Below are 16,099 nucleotides of genomic sequence, written 5' to 3'. Positions count from 1 at the left end.
GTGAATTCAACGTTGACACCAAGTCATCTGTGAAGTGGACAATGAAAAGTTGCTCATCACTTGGTGAAGAAACCCTTCTAATTTTCCCTTCAACTTCTCATTTCCTCCAACAAATAACCCAAAGCACCTACAACAATTATGTAGAGATAGTAAGCTAGAAGGCATCCTTGTTGAATATAACACTAATAAGAATGGGATCTGAAATTACATCATAGACACTAACCTTGCTAAAGCTCGTGAAAAGAGTCTTCACTAATTTGTGATAAAAGGAGACAAAAGTCAACCAATCTAGTGTCTTAAGGATGAAATTCCATTCATTCATAACATATGCCTCATCAAAATCAATCTTTAAAACTAAAACTTCTTACTAAAACCTCTTGTATGGACTCTTTAGCCAACCTTCGTGGGGAGTTAATGCTTATCAAGGTTCAAGAATTAAATCTAACTTTAAAATGTTCAATTTGCTAATTTCAAAGTATCTGGGAAGCAACCAATCAAATCCCATTGTCAATGCTTTGGCTATGATTTTGCAAGAGACATTGAGGAGAGTCATATGATGCCAACCCCTAACCAAATCCTAACACCTTAGCAATAAGATTGATAAGATCGACATTTACAAGCTCCCCCACATCACAAATAAATTCATGGGGCATTTTCAAAAATGCAAGGGCAACCTCATGACAAATTTGCTTGTAAAACTCCATTAAAGCTCATTCAAACTAATAAATTTTTCATATTTTCTACTCATTCAAGTCTATAGATTTTTTCATTCTTGAATTCTTTCATCGCTGCCTCCAACTTGTCCAACTCTAATTCCCTCAAAAGGTACACCCTCTAAAAATTTCCTAACTTCCAAGGGGAAGCCTAGTTAAAAAGATCCATAGAGACATCATGCAAAGGATCATAAAAAAGCAGTGTTCCACGGGGTCGCGTCCCCCCACCTGGGGGTCGAGTTTCCTAGCTCCCTCGCGCTTCAGGGACTTGGGGATGAGAGGGGGTCATTTCCCCACGCTCCCAAAATACAAGGTACGCAAGGAAACTTGAAAGGGGTTGTTTCCTCCAATTGGGGTCGTTTCCTAGGCGAAAGGGGTCTCAAGGGGTCGTTTCCCTGGAAAAAAATTCGCAAATTTTTTTTATGAAACAAAAAAATCATAATTTTTAATATTTGTTGACTGACCGGGAAGGGTTTACGTTATGTTCATTTCACATTTCATTTTTTGTTTGCTCCTTCGTTGAACTAAACACTGCCGCCATCGCCAAGCAGCCTTTTGTCTGCTCCTTTGTTGAACGGAACGTTGCCGCCATCGCCAAGCAACCTTTTGTCTGCTCCTTCGTTGAACGGGTTACCTTGAGCAATTATGCTCATTTATGTTTTGATATGTTCTTATGTGATTTTGACTCTATAAAATTAAAAAAATTGACTCTTGATGTATCAGACTTGACTTTTATAATTTTATTTCAATATTCAATGTTCAATGTTCATAGTTGAAAATGGAATATCAATATGGTTTAAAGTTTTGAAAGTTTAAACATATATAATTTTATAATTTATTTTCATTGTGCATTGTTAGTAAGTTAGTAGACTAGTAGTTACATTGTACAGTTACAAACTTACATGTATGATGTATGATGTATGATGTATGATGTATGATTATAATTTATATGATAATGATATCAATGATCACGCTTTTTGTTTTAAATTTGTTTCAGTTATATGATCATCGATTTATATTTTATATTTATAAGTTTTTAAGACCCCGACGTCTCCCCACGTTTCCTAAAAATTGGTGGGGAGATTTTGCATAGGCCGCTCCTATGTATCCTCGCTCCCTCGCCTCCTCGTCCCGGAAACTTGGTGGAAAATTGTAAACAAGTGAATTTATTGGAGTCAAATGTGCGCATCATCCTCTATGAGATTGGCACTAGGATGTTGGAGAGCTGGAATCCTTTCATATTTTTGTCTCTTGTGATGACGAAAATAGAAGGCACATGCTCCTCATTCACCATATGCACTTCCTAATCTTAGCCACTCTCCTAAGTCTTAAGCACTCAGATGTAATTCCCACTCGCTATGTTGAAATGGTTAAATAAAATGATAAGCGAAGAATTTCAACATAGAACATAAGATATCTTGGCCATAACTGTAATAAAAAAATTTAAGGGTCATAATGAAAGGATGTGTTCGGATGAAAAAGAATGTTACCCAAGGTAAAGACATAGCCATGGATAAAAGGGTATATATATATATAAGAGGATCAGTTTTGCATCATCATTTATTCTATAATTATCATTCCCTAATAATTTTTGCACCATAATTTATACCATGATCTATCAATTTATAGATTTATATTTTTAATATATTGGACGTAGCTATCCCCCATCACTCCTTCAAAGACTAGCCATCCATTATTAGCAGGTTCAAAACCTGTTTTCGCCCATAATGCTTGAAACAGTAGAATAAAAGCATGCAAACAAGAGTCGAACCAAATAGTATTAACACCGACAAGAAAGAATGGCACTCGTTAATGGTGTGAAAAGTTGCTATTTGTTTAGAGAATTCTCAAAATATAAACCAAATATGAAAGAACTGCCCTAGAATTCCTCATTAGGAAGCAAAAAATAATTATTGCAACGCAACAGAATATGTAAATGCCTAGGCCAGTGCAAATGAATATACTTCTACATTCCTTCGAAAAAATACAATACTATCTTTCTCATGTTAATATCTTGATTCTTATTCTCAAGGTAGTCTGATATTATCTTCAGAATAGTACACAATAAATAGTGGGTCTACTTGCTCGGCAATAAGACTTGCATTATGAAATAGAAACTCGTACCAGAAATTGAACCATTTAGAAAAACATTAGACAGAACGTCTATTTGTGTGGTTTTAAATGTTTATACTAACAAAGTCGAGCATTGAAATAAGCATCCACATAATATGGCTAAGCCACAATGTCAAAAAAGCCAACTCTGCAAGAATCAGAATTTAGTGGACACTTGACTGAAAAGGGCCTTGAAATCTGTTGTTGGTGATCCTGCTTCTTCTGGTTTTGATACAATATCAAATGCCTTGTTCTTTGCCTCTTCAATAAGTAATGCCTACAGTAACAGAGAAAATTGCATCTTATAAAATGTTTCAATTCTTACCTGAGAAATTCCATTATAAAGCTATTTATTTCTTTCTATGATTAGAAGAAAGAAAGATTTCATACCTGTACACAGACCTCTGCTACATCAGCTCTGGGTATTGATTTGGTCTCAGTGGCAAGAAGTTCATCATCTTTCCCTACCAGTAATTGCCGCTGGCCACCTTCCTTGTCAACCAAGCCTCCAGCTCTGGTAAAGGAAGTTTCAAAAAGTTCCACCAACTTAAGCAACAAGAATCAATGATCCAGAAAATATATACACAGAGACCTTAAAAGCATTCCTGTTATAATCTAGGCACCCTATCCCAATATATCCTCCAAGCTCCCATTATGAATCATAATTAAAAATTTATGAGCATTAGTTGACTACTCAATGAGAGCATTTTCTCCACATGCAAATAGGCAATTCTGACTTCACGGATCGACGTATAGGCTCAAGCTATTGCAAATGCATAGCTTCTTAACTATCCAAGACATCTTACAGAAGCTACGAATACTGTAATTAAATGGTCATTCTCATCTGCACAGGATTGACTTACAAACTAAGAATATAAAGGTGCATAGAAAGGAGAAGAGGAGCTCCAAAATATTTATAGCAAGGTAATGAAACTTATAGCAAACCAGAGGCAACACAATATTGACAATTATATTTTCATCTCTTCCAAGGTCCCAATGGTTTACTTGAATGATCAAAACTATGCTTTTCCAACTTCTACCACAGTCCTTCAGTCTCATTTCTCCACCCTCCATCATGTTCTATATGCCACTCTATATCTTGTTCTGATAACATGATAGTGAATGCACACAACAATAGCAGAAAACAGGTATTGCAGCAAATAAGAGGTAGAGCCATTGGAATGCACGCTTCATATTCCAATACATGGAGTGACTGTTTTTATTCCTATACTAGGAAATTAATTAATTGTTTAAGCTAAGCTAAATATGAAATGTGACTTTATTAACTTAAATTACAACTCAACTATACTTAGCATATGACCATTATAATAATAATAATATAATTTTAAGGTCACGACATAGCCAAACACCAAAGTGATGATGAGACCTCATAGTTTGTGAGATAAGGGCCCACCTCCAGGCCGGGATTTCACTGCCTAATCTAGAGAGGTGTACATACCCTATCCCCTCAAACTTTGAATCCGTGACCTCAAAGGAGGAAAGACATGTTCTTAACCTATAATAATCTAACTACAATATCTGGTACCTCTTGTCCAAATTTTGTATGCACATCAATGTTATGTTATTTTCTTAATGGTTTGAAGTTTATAGTGAAGTTTATAGTTCTGTCCAATGTCTTTATGGGCATCAATGGTATGTTATATAAATAAACACAACAATGTTGTAAATTTGTAATTACTTTGAATCTGAACGTAGAATAAAGTACGATCAATAAACTGATGCAGCTGGCACTGCCCTGTTTACATTTTTAACTGTTTTGGAGGTATAGAAACCAAAGATTTTGCTAGTCTGGGATTTTTTTTGTTTTCTCATTGGTTATATGCACACATAGATACATGCATACATACACACGCAGACATCGCTTCTTGAAATTTTTTACATGTGCTAACTAAACTATGGGCAAAATGGAGAGGTTATCCAATGTCACCATAATAACCCACTACCACTCTTTAGGTTGCACTTCTCCAACTCAATGGGGGCTTTCCCTAACGTAGGATTGCTAAAACTTAAGACTATAAAAACTCAAGATGAAATGAATTGGGGATTCAGCATAACAAGTTGTAACATAGGAAAATGAAATGATGGGTACATCAAGGCTAGTTCCTATAAATTGGGCATGAAGTCAAAGGATCAAACTATGAGTTATGTTCTTACATACGATTTAGGCATGAAAGAAGTTGAACTGGACATCTACAATCTTATTTAGTTTGTTAATAAGAAATGTGAAATATACTTGGAGAAACCATTTAGGGAGAACCTCTAAAGATAGTGTGGGAGTGAGTTTATCAAATGGAAAAAGTAAATTCCTGCCAACTCGAAAAAAGAAATTTGACCATCACAATGACATTTCCATCAAATATACATCAAAGGTATTGAAAGGGAAATGAAACACCAACGAGACATTTCTAAGAAGTAAGTTGCAACAACTCAAATTTAAGAAGAAAGGTACAAGCTTAACCATGCATTAGCCCTTTGAGGCATATCCTCTTGCAAGCATTTTCATCGATATCGTTTGACAAGTGAGATCCAAAACATATACTTCATAGGAGAGAAACCTTTGTAGTTGTATTACCCTCTAGATTTTCAACTAAGCTCAATGGAAAAGTCTCCAAATCCAACCATACCAAATGAGGCAGAGAGCAAACCCTTATATAGGTTTGAGTTCAACTACTCTTACAATGAAAAAGTGATTTTTTTCCTAGATGCATTAGTTTTCCAAGAAATACAATAGAATATCACATTTCTAACCTCTTCAACAAACACCATAGTAAAAGTAGAAATGAATTCTTCAGATCCACTTTTCTCTCCTATAATAAACAATAAAATAATCAATATCTCCTCCAAGGAAAACAATATAGTAATACTCTCAAGTAAGAAATTCCATGAAACAAGTCAACGATAATAAAATAATGGAGTTGGTTATGCAGCAATCTTTAAGCATAGCAAATGCAAGTGGGACGCATCCTCAAGATGAGTGGAGGGTTGACCATGTCATAACCTCCAACAAATAATAAAGAAGTCCCTATAATGGTAGAACCTCCTAGAGATCTCCAAGGCAACAATAAAACAATCATCCCATGGTGTGCCCTCCTAGAAAGATGTTAAGCCAAGCCAAAATAGACAAAACATCCAGGGTTCAAACTTCAAATAATAAGATAATCCTTCAAAAATTGCATCCTCCATGGCATCTCCAAAGAAACAACAAAATAATCCAAGAGAGGTGTGCTCCCCAAGAAAGTGAGTCCACAAGTGAGAAAACAATAGAATAAGGAGGGTGCTCCTCAAAACAAGTGCAATAACCAACTCCTAATGGCACATGCAGGCTCCAAGGTGATAAAAAGTCAACAATCCATACAATAATGCAATGAGTCACATACCAATTCAACCAAATCTCAATCAGACTCCAAGAAGAGGGGACAGCCCCATCACCTAACAATAAAATAATGATAGGAATGTGATGATGCCTCCACATGTGTGCCGACAAGGCAAGCGCTCCATCAAACCATAGTCCAACCATACAAATGACCTCAACCAAGTGTGAACAGCAGCCAAACGAGATAGGGCACTCATGCACAAGACTCCAAGAGTTCAAATCACAAAATAAGGGCAAAATACCACTTGAATAGTTAAATCAACCTCCATTGTGTGCCAAACAGGAGCTCTCCAACAAAGGGGTTATACCCATGACAAATAAAGTATAGTGTGTAAAAACCCCTAAGTAAGTTATGGCATTCACATAAGGAAGCTCCAACCATAACAACCCAATTAGATCAATAAATCTCAATGGAACACTTTGAAAATGGGGTAAATATAAGAAAAAAGGGGACCATGTGGAATTCCCCCTCATAGTGGCATCAATAATATAACATCAACATGCTCAGTCACTAGGATACATAAAAAGGCATGTCACTACCTCAAATCACCACTATCCAACCCCTTGGGAGATTAGAACCATCATACATGAACCAAAGTGTAACATCCTCTAGTCAAGATGAATGACGCAACACCATGATGAGGTAGCATGCTCCATATTGGTTGAAAAGTATACCAAGAGTGTAATCCATAAACCATCAAACATGATCATCAAAGTGAATCAACTCAACAAAGAAAAGCATCATCTCCAAGCAAAGGAGGAAGGTGTGTACCCCAATCTATCAAAAACTCAATGGGTATAATGCTGCAAATCATATCTTTTTATGAAAATCACTAGAGTTACCCTTGTGCAATATGAAGGGTAACACTAGGCACTTGACCAGACTCAAAATCACGACTTGGCCAAACTACACACTAACATAGCCCAAGACCAATTTAGAAGTCCAAAGGAACTTAGGATCTACTAAAAACGAGTCGAATTCAACCAAAATACCTAGTGACTTGACAAATCATTCAACCATACCCTAGATTGGTCACCTCTTAAGTAGATTCCTTTAAGTGATTAAGGAGGGCCTCGAGCGTGCAACCAGAATTTGACAACCCAACTAACAACTTTTTCATTGATTTGAATTATTTCCTACTTAATAAGGTCTTACATCTCTTCTATCCTATCCTTATGCAATTCAAAAGGCTAGATGCTACTCCCTTTTCACATGCCACTTGAGTTGGAGACCAACAAGAGCAACACTTCTGAACAATGCAAAGCCAAATAAAATTATAAGTTCCTTCCTTTTCCAAATTGTGTAATTTCCTAGGTTGCAAAGAATATTTGTTAAGGTCACCGTCAAAATTATACCTTTCCTGCATCAACTGGATCTACCTTTTGTAGTATCCCTTGGAGTAAAATTGCCTTTAGGGTTAGGAAAGATCACATGACAAATTTGTAATTTAACTAGTATCACAGTGTTCCTTCATTTTTTGCAAATAAATAACAATATTGAATACAATAAACAATGTAACCAACATCAAGAACTCATGTTTATGAAACCAATCCAACAATACATATTGAGTTTAAACCATTATCCTTTCAACTCCACACTACAAATTAGACACAATAATTGCTAAATTATCAGCAAATCCTATTAACCGACTATTCTTGGCCTAACCTTGTAACCATCCCTTTTGAAATCTCTTTACTGCCAACCACCCAACCTTCGTTGGCCACAATTCACTACCACAAAACTCCTTGAATCACCCTGACTCTGCCCCAACAAATCCCTACTGCACAGATCAGCCTCAAGGGGCTACACAATTGCCTTTGCCACAAGAAAAATCCCTCTGCTGCCTCAGGTAGGGTTTGGTGCGTTGTTTGTGATTCATTGTTGCTGTAATTTACTCCCTTGAGTCAGTCGCTTGCCTTATATCAGGTTGTGCCTCGCTCACTACCCTAGAGCAGGCCTCAGGTGACCAACGTTGCCACAGAAGTGTGGCCTCAGGGTGTCTCGTAGCCACAAGATGGCTAGCCAACTTCATTGTCTCAGGATAAGTGGCTTTCAAGCGTGGGTGACCTCAAAAACCCTTGTTGTCTAGAAGGTGTACCGTAATCAATGTTGCCTTAGAATTTGGTTTCCCCATCCTGCGCTACCTCAAAAGGTGCCCTCACAATGGGTCGCTATCATAGACATAAATATAGGGACCCTCGCTGCTATCCACAGAGCCTTGAAAATCACTACGTTGCCTTAAGACAGTCCTTTGTTGCATCAACAAATACCAACGACCCTTGCTGCCACAGAAACTAGCCCTTCAAAGATCCTTGTTGCCACAAATGACTAAATGAATGTTGCCTTAAAGAAAAGAGTCAAGAGAAGGGACTAACTAGGTGGAATCTTTCCCCACCGCAGACTACTCAAAGACAAAAGGGTCTTAAAACCCTCAAAAAGACCTCAAAGCCTCAGCTCATCAAATCAAGAACAATAATATCAATAATCCATGATGCCTACCCTCACAATGGCTCCTCTACCTTACTTATATAGTTTTCCTTTAGGGTTTTCCCTCCTAATTTCCAATTAAAATAATCTTTAAGTTTCCCTCCAAAACCCCTTTTTTAAATTAATTAATGGACTTTATAAGAATGTGATTTTCCCCCTAAGTAACATTAAACCACAATTCCCTTATAAATTAGACTATGACCTACGAGAATTAGATAGGTCACTGAGTCCTCTTAGGCTTCATTTTGTAAAGGACATTACAGTCCCCATTGCCTCAGACTGCCTCGTTGCCCTAGACTTATGCCACAAAATGTACCTCCAAGCCAAATAACCCGCAAAATATCCTCTTGCTTGCCAAAAACCAAATGAAAGATGCCTCACAAAATTATGCCAAATAGATTAGAGAGAGAGAGAGAGGGGATTGGCCAAGGTGGAATCTTTCACCACTTAAACCAATCAAAGGAAAAAGGAATCTCAAAAGTTAAAACCTCAAAAAGACCTCAAAACCTCAGCTCATCAGATCAAGAAGAATAATATCAATAATCCATGATACCTTCCCTCACAATGGCTCCTCTCCCCTACTTAAATAGTTTTCCCTCTTAATTTCAAATTAAAATAATCTTAAAGTTTCTCTCCAAAACCCCATTTTAAATTAATTAATGTTACTTTATAAGAATGGGCTTTTTCCCCCTAAGTAACATTAAACCACAATTCCCTTGTAAATTAGACTATGACCTACCGGAATTAGATAGGTCACTAAGTCCTCTTACACTTCATTTCATAAGGGACATTACATCTTCAGTTCATTATAAGAATGTACGATGGGCTAAACTTAAATGGCCAGTTAAGCTACATCACATGTTCATAATTGGATCCATTTAAGTGGTGCCTAGGGTTATGAAGGCACATTGTATTCCTACATTTTTCACTACATGAAACCCAATAACTAAAGTTTTCAAATAGGATGTTTGATGAACTTTGATTAATGTTTGGTGTTGTCGCATAGAATGTCTAGACACCATGACAACGGCTCAAATCGGGAGTTGTCACCCTGATCCCCAATCTCTCCATTTAAGTTGTCTCCCTACAGCAGGCTAAGGGGGGTAGACCCTATGGAAATGGAATGAAAGAGAACTAGTTGGAAACCAGCCAGTTCGGGAGACACAATGAAGCGACCAAGTACTTAATTTAAATTAACCAAGATTCTTGCATCTCATATTAGCTTTAGGATTTGCACTTCATATAAGATAGTCATTCATCCAAACAACAGTTGCAAATCAATTACTTGGTCCTAGATTTCCTAGCAAGATAGTTGACCCCATAAGGCACTGGCATCAATTGCTTAAAATCTAATCAAATCCTATATAGGATTTGATTAGATTTTAAGTAATTGATGCCAGTGCCTTGTGGATTTGATTAGATTTCAAGCAATTGATGCTAGTGCCTTATGGGGTCAACTATCTTGCTAGGAAATTTAAGACCATGTACTTGGTCGCTTCACTGTGTCTCCCGAACTGGTTGGTTTCCAACTAGTTCTCCTTCAACTATCTTGCTAGGAAATCTAGGACCAAGTAATCGATTTGCAACTGTTGCTTGGATGAATGAGTATCTTATATGAAGTGCAAATCGTAGGGTCTACCCCCCTTAGCTTGTTGTAGAAAAACAACTTAAATGAAGAGATTGGGGATCAGGGTGACAACCCCCGATTTGAGCCATTGTCGCGGTGCCTAGACATTCTGTGCGACAACATATGGCACAGTAGACCACCTGAATAGATTTAAGCATTTCCTGCAGCAGTCCCATATTAACATTTCTCAATCAAACAAAGATATTAATGTAGGAGAGAGAAACTTCAACATCGTAGAAAAAGCTAAAGACATTTACAGATTCTTCATTTTGAGCAACTTAATGTACAGTTTTCCATTTCTTGGTTCACGTAACAAAGAGTAAAATTATGTGAATTTTGGATGCTTTGACTAGATTGTTGGAATTGTCTAGATTGCTATAACTTGTGCAACAGATATTAATTGTCACAACATTTATCATGCAAATAAATTGAGATAAAATTCCTCCACAAGCTTTTAAGTAAAAGCAACTCACGTTGTCATTCATTTTTCCAAATTTCCTTCTTTTGTTATTCCTCTAAACTCAAGTGGAGATATCCATGTTGACCATTTTATATAATTTAACTCCCAATGAACACATTTCAGATCATAGTTTTAAAAATTGGCCGGTCTGAACTGGTAACCAGTCAAACCAGCTAGTCAGACAGGCTTGGGCATTGACCCCATACAAAAATCCAGTCAGAGGGCCAGTTTTACTGGTTTGGTACCTAACTGGTACAAAGCGGCCGAAGCCAGCCAGTTCCAATCCTGGTTACCAGTCCATACAGTGATGTGGAGGGCAGATTGTGGGTCCTGCAAATGGTTTTTGTGAGTGGTTTTTAAAGAAACCAGGGGTTGTTCCCCTCCAAAAACAGGCCCCCTTAAGCTATAAAAGCATCCCTCCCTTCTCATTTGCCTCACATCTCTCATTTGGAGGTTTTGTTAACAACTGTGACCTTGGAGAGTTCTGCAACAGCCCTAAGTTTTGCAGCAGCAGTCCAACAGCAGCAATTTTGGAGGTTGTTTGTCATCTTGGAGCTGGTTTGAAGCCGGTTCGGAGCTGTCCAATGGAGTTGACATCTTTGGGTGGAGGCTTTTCCAGTTGGTTTTCATTCCCAGGTATGTTCTCTTCTAAAAAACAACAGATTTCATTGCTGTCCCTGTTTTTATTCTTTTTCCCCTCTTTCAAGTAAAAATCAGCCCCTCTTCATAGTCTAAACCTGTCTCTTTTTTGTTTTCAAATTTATCATAGGTTTTGTATATTTTTTATCAATTTGCATATTTATTTCTCTTCAAATTGGAAATTTCATCATCCACCATGGCCCCAAGAGCCAAAGATGCTGCATAGGTTCATTGTGAAGTTGTTGATGGCAAAAAGTTGTGCAAATATTGCAAGCAACCAATGGGAAGGAAGATATTTATAGACTGAAACAACATTTGGCTGGTCTAATAGGCCAAGTAGCTCCATGTGAAGCACCAAGTGCAGTGATAGGACCAATTGGGGAAAAGTAGCTTGAAAAGTTTGTTGATTTTGAGGAGGAGAAGGCTTGTGAAAAGGCTATAAAAGCATAAATTGCAAGGAAGAGGGAACTTGTAGAAGGCCGAAGCTATGAGAGCAAGTGGTTGTGCTGATTTTGACCTCTTCCATCCCTTCCACCAATGTCCATGACCCCTTCCATTATGTTCCTCCTCCTATTGGGTTTCTCAGTCAAGCTAAAAGTCAAAAGTGGATGAACATTAAGAGCTATTTCACACCTTCCCCACCTCCATTTCTGCTAGTGCTAGTGCCATTGCCTCCCAACCAAAGTATAAATCAACCCACTTTGGATACTCATTGAGAGTAGACATGCAATGAAGTTGCTTTTCGATACATTGCTAGAAGGTGGTATGATGCAGATATTCCCTTTAATTGTGCCAATTCACCTTATTACCAAGCTATGTAGGACCCTATTATATCTGGAGGAAAGGGCTTCAAGCACCCTCGTATGCATGACTCGCGGGAATCTCTTTTGCCAAAAGAAGTTCTCTCCATTAAAGAATGTCTAAATGAGTTTTAAAGAGTCATGGACCAAAACAGTTTGTTCCATCATGTCAAATGGATCGACTGATTAAAAGAAGTTAAGAACAGCAGTATCATCAATTTCCTTGTCTCTTTCCCTAAAGGACCCTGTTTTCGAAATCAAATAGGGTGAAAGACGCAAACCTGTTATTTGAGCTTTTGGATGAGATGGTTAGGGTAGTAAGGGAGCATAATGTTGTGCAGGTCATCACAGAGAATGCCTCAAACTATGTTCTTGCTGGAAAGGTGCCAGGTCCAAACATAGGACCATATTTTGGAACCCATGCGTTGAACATTGCATAGACCTCATGCTTGAGGACATAGGCAAAGTCGACTGGGTAAAAATCACTATAGAGCATGCCAAGTATATCACAAAATACATCTACAACCACTCATGGGTATTGAGACTCGTGAGAAAAACAATGGGGGCAAGGAGCTAGTTAGGCCTACCATCACAAGATTTGTAACTCAGTTCACGTTGCAATCTCTCACTTCCCAACAACAAAATTTGTAGAAAAAGGTTTTCCACTAATGATTGGAATTTATTCCAGTGGGCTCACAAACAAGATGGAAAAGACCTCAAAAATGAAGTTTTTGACACCACTATTGGAAAAAAGCAGCAGACCCTGTGAAAAATGGTGAGCCCCTAGTTAAGGTGTTGCAGTTGGTGGATGGGAAAAAATTGGTCATGGGCTACATCTATGAGGCTATGGATCAGAGAAAGAAGCAAATACGGGTAGCCTACAATGATAGACTAGGTAAATATAGGCCTATTTGGGAGATCATTGATAATAGATGGAATAGTCAACTCCATCATCTTATACATGTAGCTGAGTATTTTCTGAACCCAATGTATCATTAGAGACCTCATTTAGGAGAAGATCAAATTGTGAAGGTCAAAAATGGGTTGTACAAGTGCTTGGAGTGCATGGTCCCTAATGAGTCCGAGCAGTTGGAAATAATCAACAAATCAATGCTTTCACTAAGGCCACAGGTAACTTTGGCAAAAACCTAGCAAATATTGCAAGAGATGTGCATCAACCATGTAAGCAATTACTTTTTTTAAGTTAAATTGTTTAAAAATTCAAACTGTAAATACTTGCTTTTTTAGCCGAACTTGCAATCTAAATTGTTCCATAAAGAACTAACTTTACTTTTATTCTTTGCAACGCATTGGTGGGAGTCATTTGGCAGTCAATGTCCTCAATTGCAAAAGTTTGTAGTTAGAGTCTTCAGCCAAAATTGAAATGCTTCTAGGTGAGAGCGCAATTGGTCTGTTTTTTATCAGATTCAAACGTAGAAGAGATTGTTTGGAACAAAAATGGTTAAATGATCTCGTCTTCGTGCAGTATAACCATCCACTAAGGCGCAACCAGTTGTTGAACAAAGACTTGATACAGATCCCATTGTGTTGGATGATATTGATCCAACTTCAAAATGGGCGGAGAAGACTCAACCAACTGAGTCTAATCCTAATTTTCATATCGATGCCATGGAGTTTGGTAGGGGAGGGGGGGTCCCAATGCAGATCTGGTAGTCGAACCAGGAGCTGAAGGAAGTGAACCACCACGCATGGCACATGGAAGCACTAGTTGTGTAGCTCAGCCAACTCATGCTTCTACTAAGCCTAGTACTGCTACTATTACAACTGAGGTTGCAGAGGAGTCTAAGGAGTCCTCAGACTTTGAGCCAAATGATGTTTATGTAGCTCCTAGTGATGATCCCATGTCTAGTTGTGGTGATGAGTTTGATGAGTGATCATGTTGATTAGTGATTTGTAGTAGGTCAGTGGCCCAACAGGTTGTGGCATTGCTTTTGGACTCTATAGGCCATTTTGGCCTAGTAGGTTGTAGCATTGTTTTTGGACTCTATAAGCCATTTAGAGCCTCATTGATTATGTATTTTGTTGTTAATATGTATTGCACTCGATGGCATTTTGATATATTCGCCCTTACATGGTATATAGATGAGCAAGCTTTGCATCTTTTGTCTCTAATGGTTTGGTGTCATGGTTTGAAATCTTAAAATAGTTTTTTTCATTAAAAACTAAATATTTTATGTATTTTTTTCAAATCTAGTTCATTGAATCCAGTTCGGTCTGGATCCAGTTCTAAACCCGGTTAGATAGGTGACCTCATTCAAAACCCAGTTCCGGTTTTTAAAAATAAATTTCATATATGATTTCTTGGACTGTAAAATTCCAATTTTCAAAAATTTAATGAAGAATGCAAAAACATGAAAAGCATCCCAGAAAAGCCGTACACTCCACCAAGAATCCCATGTGCTCCACAATTTTTATTGTATAAATCAACCTCTAATTGAACAACATTATGCTAGTCTTTGTTGTATCGTACTTCATGGATCCTACTAACACAACCTCTGCAGTGAATAATGATGCACCACAAAGTAAATGTTCAGCAATTAAAGAAATAGATCAGTTTTCACAAGCTCCAACAAGCCATCTCACCTGATTATTGTATAAGGAATACCAGAGTCTGCAAGATATTGCTCAGCCTTCCGCTTCCATATCTGGAAGTAAAAAGATATTACATTAGCACAAGCACCACATTGCCAGAGTAGATAAGCAGACAATTTCATGAGAAAGTCGATCTCATTTCTGTCATATTCTTCATATGAGGGATAATTAACGACCATCCTCACAAATATGCCATCCAAAATACGTGGGACTTGAATTCATGCAACATATAGAACAAAAAAACAGCTAAAGGAAACATCTATTAAAAAAACTGGGAACCATGCATCTAGAGAGAAATGAAATGTTTAGAAAAATGCATAGCATACAGGAATTTCAAACAAAATCTGGAGAGCAATTTTCAAGTAATACATAGATCACTATCTGGAAAACAGATAATCCTGGAATGCAGATGCCCAGTGTTTTACAGAGATCTCTTCATGTCATAAAACATGGTACAAGATGCTAATGCCTCTCCAAAAATTCCAGGTCAAATATGTGATGGGATTGAAAGCAGTAACCCTTTCAGGAGGACTATTGAGTGTGTTGTGGGACAATTTTGGCTGGCATTGAATTTCCCAGATCATTCTGCCACTATATTTGCCAGGTATGTAGGATATTTTAAGGCCCTTAAACACTATTTTATCCCTTTTTTAAAGAAACCTCATTTTGGAACTTCATTCGATTTAAGGATCATAACATTTCTCCACGTCTTGAGCTCATGCCCCCATGAAGGACTCATATTTTGTACCAAAACTTATTCCCCTGTAATTTCTTCTATTTATTAATCAGATCATTAAATCTAAACTCCTACCTCCACTCTCCTTATCCTTGAATTCTTATTAACTGCAGGCCGTGGTTTGTCCTCACCTTTGACTTCTTACTAACAGGTGACAATGGTTTCATCGGAACCCTCAAATAGCTGTCACCTCTTTAAGTTTCACATAATTTGAAATGCATCAGTAAATGTGGATAATGCCTTTTTTTATATGCTTACACTTAATATGATGTTGACCTATATGACACAGAAAACCGACAGATTCAAGCACATCGCTGCAATGTGGCTAGTTCCACTCTAACCATTATCCCAGAGCTCTCTAAGCATAAGCGAAAATGGCAATGGGATCACCCAATCAAACTGCCTTGCCCTTGGGTCTTCAGCAATGGAGACCTACAACCTCATGCAGAATGACATGAAGCTCTTCCTCCAAATTTCTACATTCCCCCTGGGTATATTCCAGTCCCCTCTTTTCCCA

At 37.7% G+C, this 16,099-nt stretch overlaps 1 pseudogene across 1 annotated transcript in view; it reads right to left on the bottom strand.

Annotated features, from left to right (window-relative positions):
- Positions 1-2,662: 2,662 nt before the first annotated feature.
- Positions 2,663-16,099, bottom strand: part of LOC149191216 (uncharacterized protein At5g02240-like) — a 45,097-nt pseudogene continuing 31,660 nt past the window's right edge. The window contains exons 5-7 of the transcript XR_016256028.1: positions 14,838-14,899; positions 3,216-3,339; positions 2,663-3,102 (exon numbers count right to left, since the gene is read on the bottom strand). The product of XR_016256028.1 is annotated as an uncharacterized protein At5g02240-like (transcript). The remainder of the gene's footprint in view (positions 3,103-3,215; positions 3,340-14,837; positions 14,900-16,099) is intronic.

The sequence above is a fragment of the Pinus tabuliformis genome, chromosome 3_1 (genome assembly GCF_031772625.1).
Source record: "Pinus tabuliformis cultivar Carrire ecotype Pingquan chromosome 3_1, CPIR1, whole genome shotgun sequence".
Taxonomy (NCBI): Eukaryota; Viridiplantae; Streptophyta; class Pinopsida; order Pinales; family Pinaceae; genus Pinus; species Pinus tabuliformis.
The sequence above is the reverse complement of the archived record's forward strand: the minus strand, read 5'-3'. Positions and strand labels throughout refer to the sequence as shown.